The sequence below is a fragment of the Parambassis ranga genome, unplaced genomic scaffold (assembly GCF_900634625.1).
Source record: "Parambassis ranga unplaced genomic scaffold, fParRan2.1 scaffold_237_arrow_ctg1, whole genome shotgun sequence".
NCBI classification, from domain to species: domain Eukaryota; kingdom Metazoa; phylum Chordata; class Actinopteri; family Ambassidae; genus Parambassis; species Parambassis ranga.
Genome location: NW_021144784.1, coordinates 1 through 21,580, shown reverse-complemented (window position 1 = coordinate 21,580; position 21,580 = coordinate 1). Strand labels below are relative to the sequence as shown.

Here is a 21,580-nt window from a genome sequence, read left to right as displayed (position 1 = left end):
CTCATCCTCCTCTAATTCTCGTTCTCAGTCTCCTTCTCCCTCCATTGTTCTCCACACTGAAGCTTACCTGTGGCTTATTTACAGAGCTCATGCTGATTGCAAAGTGAACTAATGATGTAAAACAGTTCTCGCATGTGACAGTGTAGCCAGACAGTTGGCAAAATAGTGTAAATACCAGCCATAAATGTGTGTAGTTTTACTAGGAGTGTGTTGATCATTTGGAAGTTGTGTGTAAAGCAGTGAGTTGTGTTTACAGTTCAGCAAAAAGAGTGCTGTGAAGTGGATATTTATACAATTGCAAATTGTGTGTTACAAAAGTGCAAATTGAGTGTAAAGCAGTTTTTTTGCTTTTAGTTTTGCAAACTCAGTGAGTGATTTTGCTATAACTATTAATAGTTTTAGAAATTGTGCTATAAGAATCATTGTTAGTGTTTAAGCAATCAGAAAAAACTGTATAAACATTTCTTGTTTACAATCTTCCAGTTTGTTTTTCATTTGACTCCCACAGGCTGCATGTGTGACCAGGTGAGTTATCCCCTTCCAGCCTGCGTGCTGATTGCGGGGCGGTGCTGCAGCTATTTACAGTTTTTTCTGATTGCTTAAGCACATTTCTGTAACTATTGGCTATTTGTGCAAAACTCTACACACAAATAAAAAAACCTTACACCAAATCAGCAAAACATTGTAGATCTCTTGCAAAAGCTAATACATCTTGCTTAACTCTTCAAACCTTTGTAAAAATGGTATTTTTGTACCACACAGTTAACACAAACCATCATATTACTAAGCACACAATGTGCCAACTACACACTGATGGTATTAACTGAAAACACATCTGGCTTTTGCTTTCTCTTCGCACAAGGTCTGTCCATGTGAGGTCAAACTTTTGTCATAAATAGTTCTATAAACACACAGGGATTCAAATTTCAAGTATGAACTTTTATTCACACACATCAAAACAATCACAACAAACACAATTTCACTGAAAGAGAGAGAGAGAGAAAATCAGTCTTGTCGTCTCTCTGGGTCCGGCCACAGAATTTCATCAACGTCGCATGCAATGTCTTCTAGTCCAAGGCACCGGGGAACATGTCTCCTGGAGTGCCGTATCCAGGCCTTGCAAACTCAGTGAGTGATTTTGCTATAACTATTACAGTTTTTTCTGATTGCTTAAGCACATTTCTGTAACTATTGGCTATTTGTGCAAAACTCTACACACAAATAAAAAAACCTTACACCAAATCAGCAAAACATTGTAGATCTCTTGCAAAAGCTAATACATCTTGCTTAACTCTTCAAACCTTTGTAAAAATGGTATTTTTGTACCACACAGTTAACACAAACCATCATTACTAAGCACACAATGTGCCAACTACACACTGATGGTATTAACTGAAAACACATCTGGCTTCTGCTTTCCTGTGCACAAGGTCTGTCCATGTGAGGTCAAACTTTTGTCATAAATAGTTCTATAAACACAGGGATTCAAATTTCAAGTATGAAGTTTATTCACACACATCAAAACAAACACAAGAAAACATACAATTTCACTGAAAGAGAGAGAAAATCAGTCTCATTGTCTCTCTGGGTCCGGCCACAGAATTTCATCAACGTCGCATGCAATGTCTTCTAGTCCAAGGCACCGGGGAAAATATCTCCTGGAGTGCCGTATCCAGGCCTGACATGATGCCTGGTCCATATCCTCGCATGCCTCCTTCCAGATGCTGGATGTCTAGTAATTCTGTGGAGTAACAGTTTCAGTTTTACATGTACAGTATTGTTGTTTTTCTCATTAGAGTATGGTACACCTACAAAACTCAGTGTGAGGGAACTGTACTAACCCATTCTCATCAATATGTCCTCATGATGCTTGCTACAGTGTAGCGGCTCAGGCTGAACCCGTTGTCCAGCTTCCCTCAGGGTCATTCCATGGTTGATCACATGATCCACTATTGTAGCTCCGATGACATCAGTAATTCTATTTCTTCTTACCCTTCCTCCTTCCTCTTCACCTCCTCGTCCTCTTCCTCCTGCTTCCTCATGTCCTCATCCTCCTCTAATTCTCTCTCTTCTCAGTCTCCTTCTCCCTCCATTGTTCTCCACACTGAAGCTTACCTGTGGCTTATTTACAGAGCTCATGCTGATTGCAAAGTGAACTAATGATGTAAAACAGTTCTCACATGTGACAGTGTAGCCAGACAGTTGGCAAAATAGTGTAAATACCAGCCATAAATGTGTGTAGTTTGACTAGGAGTGTGTTGATCATTTGGAAGTTGTGTGTAAAGCAGTGAGTTGTGTTTACAGTTCAGCAAAAGAGTGCTGTGAAGTGGATTTATTATACAATTGCAAATTGTATGTTACAAAAGTGCAAATTGAGTGTAAAGCAGTTTTTTTGCTTTTAGTTTTGCAAACTCAGTGAGTGATTTTGTTAAAACTATTAATAGTTTTAGAAATTGTGCTATAAGAATCATTGTTAGTGTTTAAGCAATCAGAAAAAACTGTAATAATTTTAGAAATTGGGCTATAGGAATCATTGATAGTGTTTACAGTTTTTCTGATTGCTTAAGCACATTTCTGTAACTATTGGCTATTTGTGCAAAACTCTACACACAAATAAAAAAACCTTACACCAAATCAGCAAAACATTGTAGATCTCTTGCAAAAGCTAATACATCTTGCTTAACTCTTCAAACTTTTGTAAAAATGGTATTTTTGTACCACACAGTTAACACAAACCATCATATTACTAAGCACACAATGTGCCAACTACACACTGATGGTATTAACTGAAAACACATCTGGCTTTTGCTTTCTCTGTGCATAAGGTCTGTCCATGTGAGGTCAAACTTTTGTCATAAATAGTTCTATAAACACACAGGGATTCAAATTTCAAGTATGAATGTTTATTCACACACATCAAAACAAACACAAGAAAACATACAATTTCACTGAAAGAGAGAGAAAATCAGTCTCATTGTCTCTCTGGGTCCGGCCACAGAATTTCATCGTCTCATGCAATGTCTTCTAGTCCAAGGCACCGGGGAACATGTCTCCTGGAGTGCCGTATCCAGGCCTGACATGATGCCTGGTCCATATCCTCGCATGCCTCCTTCCAGATGCTGGATGTCTAGTAATTCTGTGGAGTAGCAGTTTCAGTTTTACATGTACAGTATTGTTGTTTTTCTCATTAGAGTATGGTACTACTACAAAACTTAGTGTGAGGGAACTGTACTAACCCATTCTCATCAATATGTCCTTATGATGCTTGTACAGTGTAGCGGCTCAGGCTGAACCCGTTGTCCAGCTTCCCTCAGGGTCAATCCATGGTTCATCACATGATCCACTATTGTAGCTCCGATGACATCAGTAATTCTATTTCTTCTTACCCTTCCTCCTTCCTCTTCACCTCCTCGTTCTTCCTCTAAATTCACCTCCTAGTCTTCGTCCTCCTCTTCCTCATGTTCCTCCTCTAATTCTCACTCTTCTCAGTCTCCTTCTCCCTCCATTGTTCTCCACACTGAAGCTTACCTGTGGCTTATTCACAGTGTTCATGCTGATTGCAAAGTGAACTAATGATGTAAAACAGTTCTCACATGTGACAGTGTAGCCAGACAGTTGGCAAAATAGTGTAAATACCAGCCAAATGTGTGTAGTTTTACTAGGAGTGTGTTGATCATTTGGAAGTTGTGTGTAAAGCAGTGAGTTGTGTTTACAGTTCAGCAAAAACAGTGCTGTGAAGTGGATTATATTTATACAATTGCAAATTGTGTGTTACAAAAGTGCAAATTGAGTGTAAAGCAGTTTTTTTGCTTTTAGTTTTGCAAACTCAGTGAGTGATTTTGCTATAACTATTAATAGTTTTAGAAATTGTGCTATAAGAATCATAGTTAGTGTTTAAGCAATCAGAAAAAACTGTAAGCAATCAGAAAAAACTGTAAATAGTTCTATAAACACAGGGATTCAAATTTCAAGTATGAATGTTTATTCACACACATCAAAACAATCTCAAGAAAACATACAATTTCACTGAAAGAGAGAGAAAATCAGTCTTGTCGTCTCTCTGGGTCCAGACACAGAAATATCATCAACGTCACATGTAATGTCTTCTAGTCCAAGGGGAACATGTCTCCTGGAGTGCCATATCCAGGCCTGACATGATGCCTGGTCCATATCCTCGCATGCCTCCTTCCAGATGCTGGATGTCTAGCAATTCTATGGAGTAACAGTTTCAGTTTTACATGTACAGTATTGATGTTTTTCTCATTAGAGTATGGTACACCTACAAAAGAGTGAAGGAACTGTACTAACCCATTCTCATCAATATGTCCTCATGATGCTTGCTATATTGTAGCGGCTCAGGCTGAACCCGTTGTCCAGCTTCCCTCAGGGTCATTCCATGGTTGATCACATGATCCACTATTGTAGCTCCGATGACATCAGTAATTCTATCTTCTTACCCTTCCTCCTTCCTCTTCACCTCCTCGTCTTCCTCTAAATTCACCTCCTAGTCTTCGTCCTCCTCTTCCTCCTGCTTCCTCATGTCCTCATCCTCCTCTAATTCTCTCTCTTCTCAGTCTTTTCTCCCTCCATTGTTCTCCACACTGAAGCTTACCTGTGGCTTATTTACAGAGCTCATGCTGATTGCAAAGTGAACTAATGATGTAAAACAGTTCTCACATGTGACAGTGTAGCCAGACAGTTGGCAAAGTAGTGTAAATACCAGCCATAAATGTGTGTAGTTTTACTAGGAGTGTGTTGATCATTTGGAAGTTGTGTGTAAAGCAGTGAGTTGTGTTTACAGTTCAGCAAAAAGAGTGCTGTGCAGTGGATTATATTTATACATTTGCAAATTGTGTGTTACAAAAGTGCAAACTGAGTGTAAAGCAGTGTTTTTGCTTTTAGTTCTCCAAACTCACTGAGTGATTTTGCTATAAATATTAATAGTTTTAGAAATTGTGCTATAAGAATCATTGTTAGTGTTTAAGCATTCAGAAAAAACTGTAAGCAGGCAGCTGGCTGTGCGCCTGCCTCTCTCCTTCCTCCTGTGCGGCAGAAGCTTGCAGCGGTAGCTGGCTGCGGTGAACGTGGGGCCGTGGTGTTTGTACATCCAGGTAGGCTCGGTTTGTTGTGCCTGTGTACCAGGGGAACCGAAATCAATACCGCATGACTTTTACAGCGAGCGTGGTGGCGGCGTGTGTGCGGCGGGGCTGACGTCCTCTGTTACCTTGATTCCACCTGTGGCGTTGGCACGGTAAGATGCCGCATCTCTGTCATTAAATTAGATCTCCCTGTGCTGACACTGCTCTCTGATCTGCAGCAGTGGTGGCGACGGGATCGGCTTACCTGGAATCAGTGTGGCTGTACAGCGTGGCTGCATAGCGTGGTGGGGAGTTTCCTACACCTGTCTCATCTTTGCACCGGCAGGTGTTGCTGCTCTGGTCCAGGACTTAATTATATTCGCAGGATTTTTGGTCCTCGCTGGTGGAATCTAGGCCAGCAGATTGAACACAGGCGCATTTCCTCCTGCCTGTGGTGCTGGGCGCTTGGATCTCTGCGTTAATTTTTTGGTTTGGGCATTCTGACTGTTTTGATTAGTTTATAGGCCTGTGCCTATTATTGTTTTTTTGTATTGTATTAGGTTATATTTTTGTTGTGATAGATTTTGTATTTAGTGTCTTTTGATTTATCTCTGGGTTATCGGGTTGGCTTATTGGGTTATTTCTATTTTTTTTTTTTTTGATATTCCAAGTTGTGTTGGGTTTCTTTGTTTTGGTGTGTGTGTGTGGACGGATGGGTGTTCCTATGTTGCCATGTTGTCGATGTGGTTGGGTCCCTGTTGCCTGTGATTAATTTTCTTTTGTTGCTGTACAGGAGCTGCGGCCCAGCGGTGGTGGTCCCCCTCCCTGGTGGTGGGTGTTCTTCACGGGTTTTCGTTTGGAGTGTAGTGTCACAGGTGTAGTTTGATCCCTCTTGGTTTGTCCCTCCGTCCTGGTGAGCCGCAGTCTTGTCAGTATTATTTTTTTATTTCATTTTGCAGGGCCATCCCAACCCATCTCACCTACTGAACTGGCAACATATTTTACAACTGATTTTAAACATGGTATATGGATCCTATTCGTGTCGTAATTAAATAAATCTTCTTTTTATGGTACCTGACCCTTGCCCTGTGTGTGAGTCAAACCTGTGTGACCTTGTTTCATTTCCTGGGTTGAGGCCCTCGCCTCCCCGGGTGGCGTTGTTAGCACCCTTTTCCCCTCCCTTCCTGAGCTCCGTCACACATGCACTCCCACCAGTCTCCTGGGCTTGAAATCTGCCATTTACAAACAGTAAGCGCCAGAGAGGAGGAAGGAGACGCCAATACCTCAGAAACGGCTCAGTCATTTCAGGGTAGGAGACTTTTCACAATTCCAATTAAGTCATTCAAATGGAAATATAATGAAATATAAAGAAAATAGAAACCTAGTCTGAAGGAAATATTGGCATTTGTAAGTCATACAAAATGTATGGTTTGTAAAAAAACTATAAAGCAAGCCAAGGAGCAAAAACAAGTAAACACAGCACTCAGAACCTGTGGCTGCGCCTGGCGTGTGGAAACGATTCGGAATTAGAAAATTCTGATTACAAGTTTGATAGAGCAGCATCTAATGAGCGTTTTAAGACTAAAATGGAGTCTGCAGCTTGAAATTTCTAGGAGGAGATACATTTGGCAGATGACACCGAAATTGCTTAATATTTGATCATTTTTTGAAAAAAACGTGAAGTTGACCCGGAATGTCCTCTGGGAGATGAACAACAGATGAGCAACAGCAATCAAACAAAGAAGAAGAAGAAGAAAGAGGGTGAATAACAAGAGTTGATTGCCTAGCAACGGCAAGTTGCAACGGAAATCAAACAAAAAAGATGAAAGAGGGTGAATAACAAGTTTTATTGCCTAGCAACAGCAATCAAACAAATGAACTGAACAAGGAGAAGGAGGGGGAAGAGGAACTAGAAAGACGAGCACAGCGACAGCAGAAGTTCAACAGAAGTTTTCCGCTGTAAGTGTTTTATTACATCTGAATGGCTGCTGCTGAGTCTCTGAGAGCTTTTATCAGCGAGCGGCTAACTGCTGCTGCTGCTGAAATATTGGGAGTGTTTGAACAAACTATCGTCCAGTACGAGGGAGAGCTGGACCGTCAGCGCAAACTGCTGGATCTGCTCCTGAAGCCTGAGATCAAGCTACACAGAACAGGTATGTAAACATGACAATGTCACGGAACAACAACGGCTCTGTGTGAAAAGAGTGACATTCAGCACATAGTGTTTCTGACAGGAGGACACTGACTTCATGACTTGGAGCTACAAATGTGTCCCTCCAGCTGTTCTCTCTCTGCTTTAGCTCCTCAGAGCTCTGTGCTTTGTTTATTTACCGTTGAAGTTACCGTCAGTTAGCATAAATAACATAAGGCTGTTTAGTTTGTTTAATTAGTTAGCAGCTGTGGAATTATATAAGGGTACCTACGCACTGACATGATATAGAGCACATATGTACTCGATTGTATATGCTTACACTCAGAGAAAAAGGGAGTTTTTACACACACATACACCCTTACAGAGAGTTAGGGAGGATGTTTACATTACTGGAGCCCTTTTGTTATGGTGAAGGTGGACGTAAGATAAAGCATCCAACAGAGGGGGATAGAGAGTGTTTCACAGTCATAAATAACAGTTAGACCAAGTATTATAATTGGTAGGTGGGAATAACAGGGCAACATGTCCCAATATGGGAATACCAACGAAGGTCTTGAAAAACTGTTTATATATTATGCAAATGTACCTCCACTTTTCAATAAAACTAGCCTGTGTCCAGGGAGGGGCAGAACACTTATGGACGGGAGTGAAGCAGACTGAGAGGCCTGTGGTCACTAGGTGTTGTCCCTTTTGCAAAAGGTGAAACTACAAAACCCAGGGTATTTTCTTTCACTCAATGTTCTGATTACAGAAGACGGAGTCTGACAATCCGGGGTGACCAGGAAAGGTCACGACATTTTGGGGGCCCGTCCAGGATAGAAGGTAATTATATTCTTCTCAGATCCGTCAATTGAACACAGGGGTTAATTACAAACAGACAGAGGACACGTGGCACGCCAACAATAAGGTGAGGAGACCTTTTATATCTGCATTGACTACTCTAAAGTGTAACATGTCCCGAGTCTTAGTAGTAATCTGCCTGTAAATTATAGGAACATTGACTGAAACAAAAAAAAAGAGGTTAAAGAATTCTTGTAAGAATAAAGATAAAGAAAAAAAGGTAAAGAAAAAAGGGGTTGCAAAATCCTGAGTGTGGCGACTCCACCGGTGCTCTGACGAGAGGCCGGAAAAGCTGGGTTTGAGTCCCGGGGCTTGAGGAACCCTAAATCACTAAAAAAAGAGAGAGGAATAGAACAAGAACAGGCAAACACATGGTATGAATGTTGGAATGACTGGAAACTGAAACAACGACCGCACTAGTTAGGCGGAAGTTGTAGTAAGTCTGCAGGCTTCCAAATTACAGACATATAAGATTCTGGTGTCGTGGAAGAGAGGCTAGTCTCAAATCCACTGGACTGAGTACTAGGGACACAGCGTGCCATATTTCTCAGTCGGCCTGAATCTAGACAGTGAAGAACATGTTATTATAACTGTGAGCCGTCTAAAAGAGAGACCGCAAGAACAGATGAACTGTGAGTAGTCGGACCGGCTACAAGAACAGAGGAAAGTCCTGTAAGTTCGAAAGCACCCCTTACTGAGACACACAGCTGAGAGTGAAGCTGTAACACACACACATACTGAGCGCTCATATTATGGGTAATGCATGAATGAGAAATGTGGATGAGTGCCAGGGACGTGTGAGCTGAAGCAGCAGCACTGCTGGAAACCTAACTGGTGCTAACGTAAAGCAGTGGTCTGTTGAAGTAGGTTCACTCACGAACTGGATTATTTTTTCTTCTGATGTGTACATAGTTTGGTAGAGGACATAGAACCATTGTAACTGCAGTTTTGTAAATTTGAATTTGAACTATAGTTTTGTAATTCCTACGTGACCACGAAATTAAGACTTTAATGACTGACGACATGGACTTAAGTGTGCACCAAGACATGACTGACGGCGGGTGGGGTCCGCACAGCCCACTAAAGACGGTAGAAGAACAGCTGACGGTCTTAGGCGGAATACTGAACCAGACTTATGACTCTAAGACTGCAGCGGCAGAAGTGATTCTTATGAAGGATGCTGTAGATAAGTTGTTGGCAGAAAGATGTTGTGAAAGTTGATGGTGAAAGATAGAGGAAGTTTGCAGAAGGAGTTCCAGAGAAAAGGGGGAGAGAGAGTAATACTGATGTACATCAGTGTCCTCTTGGACAACATGGAAAAAGACACCCGCAGTGCACACAACATGCAGTAATAGCTAAGCTAATTCAGAAAACTGAACACATGGTCATGGGACACCAGCTGTATGTACTCACAACACATAGTGTAGTCGCATATGTAAACTCAGAGACATTCACACTCACCCCACTGACACAGGAGGCGTATGGAGGGGACCGGATGGACGACCCATACTGCCACCTGGATTGAGACAAACTGCCATGGAAGAAGCACATGGGCTAGGCCATGTGGGGGTAGCTCAGATGTTAAGAAATCTGGAGCACTGGTGGTACCCCTACATGAAAGACATGGCTCAGTATGTAATTTGAACATGTGATCAGTGTAAAAATACAATCCGAGACCAACCATCAAACCAGAAGCAGGACACTACCCACTAGAGCAGTGGTCCCCAACCACCGGGCCGGGGACCGGTACCGGTCCGTGGGTCATTTGGTACCGGGCCGCACAGAAAGACTGAGCAAAACATATTATTCATTATCTGAGTCTGAAAGCTGTTTCATTTATAAATCGATCAGATTCATCCGCCTGTGCCTTTAAGCACCTGCCCAGACGCTTGTCTCGGTCACGGGATACGGCACCCCAAAATTAAGCCCACAAGCAGCAAAAATGAATAAAAAACAAACGTCTTTGGAGAGCTTCTTCGGAAAGGGGAAAAGGCCTAACGAGGAGACAGAAGAAGAGGAGCCTACCCCTTCAAAGAAAAAGAAACCTGCATTTAAAAGACTATATCAGGAGTCCTATTTAAAATACGGATTTATTGCAACAGGTGATTCTCACACAAGTCCGCTCTGAGTGATATGTGGCGACAGACTCGCAAATGAGGCAACGAAGCCTTCAGAACTGCGAGACCGAGCACCCTGCATTAAAAGACAAGCCATGGAAGAAAACATGAACAAGAACGACTGAAGCAATTAATGACGGCCAAAACAAAATTACGGAGTGGACTGGACATAAGAAACACACTTCGGGTGTCATGTCTCCCATTATCCCCAGATGGGACCGCCTCATTGCTGAGAAAGCTCAAAGGCTCCCACTAATTAAGCATAAGAGTAAGAGTCTGATTATGCACTTTTTTTTTTTTTTCTGTGCCGGTCCGTGAAAGTATGTTTTACATGATACCGGTCCGTGGTGCAAAAAAGGTTGGGGACCGCTGCACTAGAGGCCAAGACGGGCAAAGAAATCATCATTGACTACACTGACATGATTAACTCTGTGAGTGGATTCAGATACATTTTGATGTATGTTGATGCATACTCAGGATGGCCAGAAGCCTGTCCTGCGAAAAGGGAGGACAGCAAAACGGTCATTAAATTTCTGATTAACACCTACATCCCTAGACATGGTTTTCCTGAAAAAATCAGATCTGACAATGGAACACATTTCAAAAACAAAGACCTCCAGCAGGTGGAGGCTATGTTGGGACTGAAGCATGCTTTCACACGCAGTTCGGCTGAGAGGAAAGGGGGACACCTGGTTCCACTGGAGCCAGTGCACAGCTGCAGAGGAGCCTCAATGATCTCTACAGGACGTCCACGCTGATCTGAGGGCGCAGAAGTCTGAATCGGCTGATTCAGATACGGATCCTGTCACAAAAGGGGCAGAATAATCCCCTGACAGGAATCCAGGATCCCGGGTAGTCTAACCCCAGGGATCCGAAGAAAGAAAACACATCCTGAGGACGAGAGGACCAGAGAACCAGGCAAGAACTCACAGCAAGAACAAAGGGCTGTCAACCAGTCCCCCTCCGACAGTTTCATAGTCGTTAGCCAGTCGTTAGACACACCTGCCAGATCATCACAGGTAGTTATGGAAACATTTAGTGCTATTGTTTTTAAGTTTGACCCAGACCCACCCACTGAGGTCTGCAACCACATATAAACCATGTTTCCCACGAAACAGTTAGAACTGATGAAGCTGCTTGGATGAGCAGCGAAACGTCTTCAAGAAAACTCTACAAGTCCAGACGCCTTGCCTCAAAGTATATATTCTATTCTATTCACAAATCCAATCCACATTCCTGACTTTCAAATCAAGCACAGATGACCTGTGTTTGAGTCAACTATGAACGCTCGGCTGTGCTCGGGCATTTCTTTCTCAGCCCACCCTTCGATAGCTCAGTTGGTAGAGCGGAGGACTGTAGTGAGACAATAAAACTGAAATCCTTAGGTCGCTGGTTCAAATCCGGCTCGAAGGAGAGACTTTTAACCCTCAAGAGTTTCATCATAATGTCACATCATTTTTTCACCGATTTTTTTGGCTAAAGGGCCGATGTGACATATATGTCACAATGATTTTTATCTGATTTGATTTTTATCTGAAGTGCATTTGTTCAATACATGTGTTTACAACACGTTTATGTAATGAAGGATGTGTTATGTAGTCATTCCAATCCTTGACTGGTCAAATCTTACCTTTAGCAAGTCGATAGAGCCTTTTTAAAATTTGCTAGCTCTGCGTCTGTAAACACAAAATCACCTACAAAAACCAGCCTGTTTCCTTAAGGAGCTTTTAATCTTAGTGAAACTGAGGGAAAATCGCTGCATATCAATTTACGATTAATGAATTCCTCGATAATTTGCATCCCTATTCTGACCTGGAAGATTGAGAAGATCGGACCAGTTGTATTTTGGAATATTTGAATGCTTTTTTGTGGAATACTTGATGCGGCCCAGCCTCACCCAGCCTCGACCCCCATCCCCCCCCCCCCCCCCGGGTAAGTTGAGTTTGAGACCCCTGCTGTAGATCTTTGTTTAAAAAACGTAGTAGTGCATGCTGTTGTTTACTGAAACTTGGCTAACGGTGCTAACACTGGACTCTAACGTTGCGCTAAATGGATTTCAGTTGGCGAGGACAGACAGGACAGTGGAGTGCGGTCAGAGGAAAGGAGGGGGGCTGGTATTGTTTGTTAATGATAGATGGTGTAATCCTGGACACATCACTGTCAAAGAACAGATCTGCAGTAAGTTCATTGAGCTGTTAGCATGAGCGCTGATTGATGATTAATGATCTACTGTAGTGCTGTGTGAGTCATCAGAGGACACTTCTGTCTTCATTTGAAGCTGGTAGGTACAAACTGCACCACTGCTAGCAGGAGCTCCTTTGTTCTACACCTGGACATCAGCTCACTCATTTTAACAACTGACAGACTCCATTTCTGGAAAGACAGACCATCTGGACAAGACAGGTCTCTGGTTCTCTTCCAGTCAGGTTTACTCACAGAGGAGGTTCCATGGTGTAATGGTTAGCACTCTGGACTCTGAATCCAGCAAAACATGCAATATACATCACAAGAAACACAAAACTGAAGGAAAACCGGAAACTGAACACCTGGGATTTTTTCACATTGACACTAAAACAATATGTAAGAGCACTGGTGGGTAGGGGAGCACGCCTTCGGGCAAAGATTTTGGAGGGGCACAATTTATTTTACATAGAGAATGAAATCGTGTATTTTTGTTTCTGAAAATATTTTCACCTGGGTGTTACTAAAATGGGGTTTTGAGGTATCCTCTTAGGACACCGATAAATTATTGTATTTGTTTTTTGTTTTCTGTAAATATTTAAATGAATATTTTAATAAATAAAAGATTAAAAAAAAGACTCTGAATCCAGTGATCTGAGTTCAAATCTCAGTGGAACCTTTTGTTTCAACAGTTATCCGGGGGTCCTTTCTACACAGGTTAAGGTCTATGGAGAAGTCCACAGTCTGTTCATTGGTCCATCTGTAGTCATTAATGGACTGAAGGCCATGAAGGAGGCTGTGGTGCTGAATCCTGCTGCTTGTGCTGGATGATCCAGTTATAACATGGAATCCTCTGCTGTCCATGCTGGTGTTTCCTGCTCATTATTCAGGAAAACAAGAACAAGTATTAGGGAGTGCTCTCAAGTGCTCTCTAAGCAAAATAAAATAGCTTTGTTTCTATGGTGACCCCACAGGCTGCAACAAACACCACTGCAGGTGCTGGTCTATAAGTTAGAGTATCATCATAAGGTTGATTTAGTTCGGTGAGTCTACGTCCATATTATTTGCCCAGAGAGTTCTCTCACGCCATTGTACTCGTTGTTTACATTGCTCCCTCGGCTGAGGCGTCGCGGGCTACTGACGTCATCAGCTCTGTGACCGCGAGGCTTCAGACCCAGCACCCTAATGCCTTCATAGCGATTTCTGGCGATTTTAACCATGTTAATCTGAAATCAACTCTGCCCACTTTCAAGCAGTTTGTGGACTGTAAAACAAGAGAAAATAAAACTCTAGATTTACTGTATGCTAATGTTAAAGAGGCATACAGCTCCATAGCTCTCCCTCCCTTGGGCAGATCAGACCATAGCCTAGTCCATCTCAAACCCCAGTATATACCAGCAGTACAGCGGCAGCCGGTGACCACCAAACTGTACGGAGGTGGACACCGGAAGCCCTGGAGACCCTGCAGGGATGTTTTGAGGTGACTGACTGGGATGTGTTCTGTGACACCCACGGTGAGGATGTAGACACACTCACAGACTGTATCACAGAATATGTTAATTTTTGCACAGATCTCTAATCCCCACCAGGTCAATACGCTGCTTTCCAAACAATAAACCATGGGTGACAAAGGACATCAAGGCATCACTCAACAGAAAGAAGACAGCCTTCTTGAGTGGAGACAGAGAGGAGATGAGGAGGGCCCAGGCAGAGGTGAGGGAGAAGATTGGAGAGGGCAAGGAGAGCTACAGGAGGAAGCTGGAGAGCCAACTTGCCCTGAACAACTTGAGGGAGGTATGGAGTGGCATGCGAACCATCACCGGCCACAATAGGATCTCTGACCAGCTGATGGATGGAGATCTGCAGGAGGCCAACCAGCTGAACCTGTTTTTCAACAGGTTTGATAGTCCACTCCCTGACCACCCTCCCCCTCCCTGTGATGCACCATTAACACCTGTCTATAACAACAATGTACCTCCTCCTCCTCCCCCCCCCCCTCCCCCTAACCATACTAACCAGTTTCACCTCCCCATCAATAACATCACCCTGCCCCCCTTACCCCACCTTCCATTAACAACCCCCCCCCCCCCCCCATCAGATCTCTCTCTCTGCTCTTCTGTGTCCACAGTTACCATCACCACAGAGGATGTGGAGGAGGGAGTTCAGTCGCCTACGACCGGGAAAAGCTGCAGGACCGGATGGACTCAGCCCCAGAGTACTCAGGGACTGCGCCACACAGCTGTGTGGGGTCTTCCAGCACATCTTCTCCCTGAGTCTGAGCCTGATGACTGTCCCTGCCCTGTGGAAGACAACATGCCTTGTTCCTGTGCCCAAGACCAACATCCAAGCACACACAGCGACTACAGACCAGTTGCTCTGACTTCACATGTGGATGAAGTCTCTGGAGAGGCTGGTCCTGAAACACCTGCGTGCTGTTGTGGAACCATCGCTGGACCCCCTGCAGTTTGCTTACCAGCCCCGTATTGGAGTGGAGGACGCCATCATCTACCTGCTGCACAGAGCACACACCTACTTGGAGGAGGCAGGTAACACTGTTAGAATCATGTTCTTTGATTTTTCCAGTGCGTTTAACACCGTGCAGCCTGCCCTTTGAATAGGAAGCTCCTGGACATGCAGGTAGAGACCCCACTGGTCACCTGGATCACTAACTATCTTACAGGTCGACCACAATTTGTGAGGCTGAGGAACACCGTCTCGGACACGATAGTGAGCAGCACGGGGGCACCCCAGGGCACGGTACTGTCTCCATTCCTGTTCACACTCTATACATCGGACTTCAGACACTGCTCACTGTCCTGCCACCTGCAGAAGTTCTCGGATGACTCTGCCATTGTGGGCTGTACCAGCAGAGGTCGGGAGGCGGAGTATATGAGTGTGGTGGACAGCTTTGTGGAGTGGTGCGGACAGAACCACCTGCAGCTGAATGTCACAAAGACAAGAGAGCTGGTGGTGGACTTCAGGAAGCACCAGACACTCCCAAACCCGGTCAGCATCAAGGGTACCAACGTGGACATTGTGGACAGCTACAAATACCTGGGTGTCCACATTGACCACAAACTGGACTGGTCCACAAACGCAGAGGCAATATACAGGAAGGGACAGAGTCGCCTGTATCTACTGAGGAGACTCAGGTCCTTTAACGTCTGCCAGACCATGCTGCAGATGTTTTACCACTCGGTGGTCTCCAGCGTCATCTTCTACGCTGTAGTGTGCTGGGGCAGCAGGATGAAGACGGCCGACACCAACAGACTCAACAAGCTCATTAGGAAGGCTGGCTCGGTACTGGGAGTGGAGCTGGAGTCTGTGGTGGAGGTGACAGAGAGGAGGATACTGAGGAAACTCCTCAGTATTCGTAACAACACGTCTCACCCCCTGCACGACACATGCTGTCCTACAGGAGCACATTCAGCGGTAGACTGAGACTACCGAGGAGCAGCACAGAACGCCACAGGAGGTCCTTCCTGCCAGTGGCCATCAGACTGTATAACTCCTCCCCTTTCTGTAGGGAGAAGTGCTAGATAATCATGTCAGGCATCACTGTCATTCCCTCCACTGGTCTATATTTATGTTTACTTAGCACCTTATATCTCCATATTGTATCCATGTATCATATATTGTGCTCATACTGCGTACTGTACTCTTATTTTGGATTATAGTGACACTTATACTCTTATACTCTGTACTTAACTGCATTTAATGTAACTTGATACCTCTGGCACAAGAATTTCCTTCGGGATTATTAAGCTGGATGGATGAGGATGGATGGATAATGTAGTGGACTCCCACCCAGCAGATCAAGTCCCAGAGGTTACAGCAGGGGTGGCCAAACTTTTTTTCGGGGAGGGCCAGATTCGATAATGCGAAACTCTCCGAGGGCCAACAGTCCCCGATGTCATTATTTTAAACAATAATCCGACTTACGAAATCCCCTAAATTTGAGGTGTTTCAAGCGTTTGAAATCGTATATACTATGATGTCAGGGGACAAGACTCGAAAGACTAAAGGCAAACCAACCCAGACTCAAGAGAAAGGGGAAGATAACCCGACGGGAAAGAGCAACGGAGACGTGACTGATGAACACGGGGTCATGGACAGCCTGCAAGCTAGCATCAGGGCTATCCACAAAGAAATACTAGCTATCCGCTCGGACATGAAGATGGAACTAGGCTGCTTTCGTGAAAGCTTCTCCAGAGATCTGAAGAATGACCTGGTTAGTTTGAGAGAGGACGTCAACGGAAAACTGAACGGAATTGTGGCCGACTTAAAAGAAACCAGGGACAGAGCTGATGAGGCGACACAGCGTGTTTCAGAGATGAAAGAGTGGACCGCTGCGGTGAAAGAGGTGCTATCCCAAACTCTACACAATCATGATCGACTCCAAGCCAAACTGACTGACTTAGAGTCACGCTCACGCAGGAATAATGTACGTATATACGGTATCCCCGAGGATGCAGAAGGTAACAACCTGCAAGAATTTATTGAAAGTCTTATCAAAGTTGAGCTGCCGCTTCGGGACATTGATCTTAGCATACAACGCTGTCACCGTGCACTGGGCCCTAAGCCGCCACAGAACGCCAACCCCCGATCGGTGGTGATACATTTCCTGGAATATAGAATCAAGGAGCTGGTGCTTCGCTCCGCATGGAAAAAAGGCGACATCCGCCTCAATCAGCAGAGGCTATATTTTGACCATGATTACCTGCAGAGACCCAAAAAAAAGAGGAGAGCCTAGCCTCTATCAGAAAAGCTTTTAAAGGAAAAAGGCCTCCGCTTTCAGACCCCACCACCAGCAAAAACTTAGATGTTCTTTCTGATGGTCCCGTCACTTACAACAACGCACCGGAGGCCATGGAAGACTTGAGAAAGAGAGGCTCGCACCAGATGACATACTGAGGACGGGACCCCCCGCGGCGACACCGATGGAGACACTGAATAGGTTATCATGGGAGACGGTGGTTGGCAAACAACAAAATCAAGAACACATGGAGAGAGGGCACGGAAAAAAACTTACTGATTTTCGCCGTGACACTGCAGAGACACCCCCACAAATGAGTACCACCCCTACAACAACTTATCATCCCACGGTTAAGAACCTGCCAACACAGTGACTTAAACCAGTGTATGATTACACGACTGGTCTAGATCCAAAGGGTACACTGTGTTCATTTACGTTTCATACCTTGTACCAGTGTTAATCGGGGGGACTGCTTCAATCTCTGTAAATGGATCAATATACTTGACCGTCGGACTGGGAGCTTGTTTAACTTATTCCGGACGTGCACTGCTTCGATACTCATTCTTGAGTTATCTCAGTTGGCACTGGAGAGGCCCTTTATACAGTGAAGGTTTCCCTCCCCAACTAAAACCCTTATCATGAGGAACTTTAGTTATGGAAGCCTGTTTTTCTTTCATTTATTTTTTTCCTATGTTTTAAGTTATATGTTTTCTATCACTATAACTGTTCATGTTCAAGCGTTAAGGTCACTGTGGGTGTATGAGAAGGAGGGGCTTATACTTATTGTTAAATGCCCCAGCAAGAATACAGAATCATAACACTTAATGTTAATGGGTTACAGAATTTCACTAAAAGAAGGAAACTTATAGCAAAGATGAAAAGGGAACATCAACATAGGAAGCTCATTTGGTAAAAACAGAACATGAGAAATGTAAAAAAATGGGTTTTAAAAATACGTTCTTTTCCTCCTACGCAAGTGGTCCCAACTCCTCCCTAGTCACTGTTGTGTGTTCTTGGGCAAGACACTTCACCCTAGCCTGTGGCGCGCCTTGCTAGTCATTGTATGACACTGCTTGTGCAGCAGCCGTAACGAATTTCCCTCTGGGATTAATACAGTATCTAAAATAAAAAAGATACTTATTGCAAATCAAGTAAATTTCCAGCTTTCCAAACAGATCGCGGACAAGGAAGGTCGCTTTGTCTTAGTGAGGGGATTACTGGACTCTAAAGAAGTAACATTACTTAATGTTTATAGACCCCCGGGACGAGACAGGACATTAGTTAATAGAATATTTGATTTGATAGCCACAGAGGTTTCCGGTGTCTTGATTTGTGGGGGGGACTGGAACGTACAGTTGCACCCCACCTTAGACTCTACAAATCCAACGAAGAAAATGAACTCTGAATCATCGTATATTAAGAAAATGATTAAAGGGTTTAACATAATAGATGTATGGAGGGACATTCACCCACTCCTTAAACAATTTACCTTTTACTCCCACCCCAAATCAGTCTATTCTAGGATCGACTAGTTTTTCATGTTTGAAACAGACAGACACAGAGTTCTGGACTGTAACATTGGTGTTAGAGATATATCGGACCACTCAGGAGTATATCTGAAATTACATTTGGATGTCCCGCACAGGAATACAATTTGGAGGCTTAATACCTCCTTGCTAAATGATAACCAATTTGAGGAATTCATTAAAAAGGAAACTAAGGATTACATAGAACATAACAGTAACACAGAGGTATCTCCAAGTATATTATGGGATGCTGCAAAAGCAGTATTGCGTGGTAAAATTATAATGTGGTCGTCCCAAAAGAAAAAAGAAAAACTTAAACGGCTGAATGACTTGACTAATAATTTAGACTTACTCGAGCAGAAACATATAGAGACTAATGACCCTGCCCTACTGGAACAAATATCTCTTGTAAAATCAGAAATAAATAAGAAACTCAACGATCAGGAGGAATATAAACTGAAGCGTATCAAACAAAGTTATTATGAAAATGGGCCCCGTGCGAAAAAAATATTAGCCTGGAGGCTAAGAAAACAACAATCTGAAAGAGCTATTTATAAAGTAAAAGATCCAGTCACCAATCAGTTATGCTCTAAGCCCGAAGAAATACATAAGTCATTTGAAACATACTACAGGAACCTATACTCCCAACCCAAATTAGCAGACCCCGCAACAGTTAAGTATTTTTTGGACTCCCTAGATTTGCCATCAATTGGCATAATACAAAACAAACAGATAACTGCAGATATAACAATAGCAGAGCTTAATAAGACTATTTCTAACCTGAAATCAAACAAAGCGGCTGGGGGAGACGGACTACCTACGGAGTGGTACAAGGTTTTTAGGGACCCTTTGACCCCATTGTTATTAAATTGTTTTAATTACGTGCTAAAAGGGGGCGAGACCCCACCATCTTGGAAACAAGCTATAATATCGGTGATTCCGAAACCAGGAAAAGATAAGTTGATGTGCAGCTCGTATAGACCTATTTCTGTGTTAAATGCCGACTATAAAATTTTCACCTCAATTATCGTCAGTAGGCTGGAAAGGATTATCCCGACCTGATCGATACTGACCAGACGGGATTTATTAAGAACAGACGCACCCAAGATAATGTCAGACGAGCAATACATTTGATAGATATTATTAACCGACGTAATATTAAATCTTTAGCAATCAGCTTCGATGCAGAAAAAGCCTTCGATTCCGTGCGGTGGGAATTTTTATACTTGGTGCTACAACGCTTTGGCTTCAATGATACAGTTATAGGATGTCTTAAATCCATCTATGATTCACCAGTGGCTCGGGTTAAAATAAATGGCAGTCTTTCAGATACAATCTCTTTGGAACGGGGATGCCGTCAGGGCTGCCCATTGAGCCCTATTCTATTTGCTCTATTTATAGAGCCACTTGCTCAAAACATCAGAGACGATCCAGATATTACGGGAATTACATTTAAGGGAAGAGAATATAAGACATGTCTATACGCGGATGATATATTAGTGACTTTGTCGACCCGGACACTAGTCTCCCGAAACTGATGTCCTGCCTTGACCTATATGGTCTCTATTCAGGATACAAACTGAATATAGAAAAAACTCAGACCCTCTGCTTTAACTACTCACCTCAGGAAAATATACGTAAAACCTTTAAATTTAAATGGAAAACTAAAATTATGAAATACTTAGGTGTTAATATTCCTAAATCCCTTGAAGATTTATATGCTGAAAATTATGGCATCATCACAAATAAAATTAAAAGTGATTTGGACAGATGGACTCCCCTAACTCTTGATATGTACAACCGAATAGAAACCATAAAGATGATTATTTTACCTCAACTGCTATTTCTTTTCCAATCGCTACCCGTGGTAGTACCATCTAAACAGTTCGACGATTGGAACCGGATTATCTCTCGGTTTATATGGCAGAACAGGAAGCCAAGGGTACGCTATAAGACATTACACCTGCCAAAAGATAAAGGAGGGATGTCACTCCCATGTTTGGAGGACTATTACAAAGCAGCTCAACTGCAGTATGTGGTCTTCTGGTGTAGGGAGGACTATGATGCAGTGTGGAAGGAACTAGAGCTGAACCAGCTAGATATCCCTCTTCAATCTCTCCTGGGAGATAAAACCCTCAAGACTACATACTCAAGTAAATTAAGCGAATTTACTAAAATTCCCCTTAATATCTGGTTCAAAGAGGTCTGTATTTCGCACCTGGAGAGGAAAGCACGATTGTTAAGATGGGTGGAGTATGACAGTGATTTCAAACCGGCTCAGCTTGATTTGAGATTTAATGAACTGACACGGAAAGGTATTACTTCATATTGTGTAATTTCATCTGATACTGGCCTGGACAGCTTTCTTCATCTACAGGAAACCCATGACAGGCAAGACTTTTACAGATATTTGCAGCTTAGGCATCATTTCAACAGAAATCTTAAAATCTTAAAATCAGGTAACACAGACCTTATCGATATCCTTATTGATGCATACAAAGGTAAATTCCATAGCAGAGTGGTTTCTAGAATATACCATTGCTTACAACTACATAAAAATATTTCAACATCATATATTAAATGTACTTGGGAGAAAGAAGCAAACATAACCTTGACAGAAGATGACTGGGTAAACATCTGTGAAATAAACTCCTCCGCCACCAGTTCAGGGCAATGGAGGGAATTTGCATGGAAGAATGTTATCAGATTTTTTATCACCCCAAAAAGAAAACATCTACAGGGTGGTGGTGCAGAATCTGGGCACTGCTGGAGACAATGTAATAACGTAATGGCTGACCACTACCACATCTTTTGGGGTTGCCCAGTTATTCAACCTTTCTGGCTGGCCATAGTTAAGGAAATTAATTCAATACTTGGTTTTGTCAGTGAGTATAATTTTCATTCTGTATATCTGTGTAATCTACCGGCTG

General features: G+C 43.2%; 1 non-coding gene across 1 annotated transcript; it reads left to right on the top strand.

Annotated features, from left to right (window-relative positions):
* Positions 1-11,509: 11,509 nt before the first annotated feature.
* On the top strand, positions 11,510-11,600 carry trnay-gua (transfer RNA tyrosine (anticodon GUA)). The gene is given in 2 exon segments: positions 11,510-11,546; positions 11,565-11,600. It is a non-coding gene; the product is annotated as a tRNA-Tyr (tRNA).
* Positions 11,601-21,580: the final 9,980 nt, after the last annotated feature.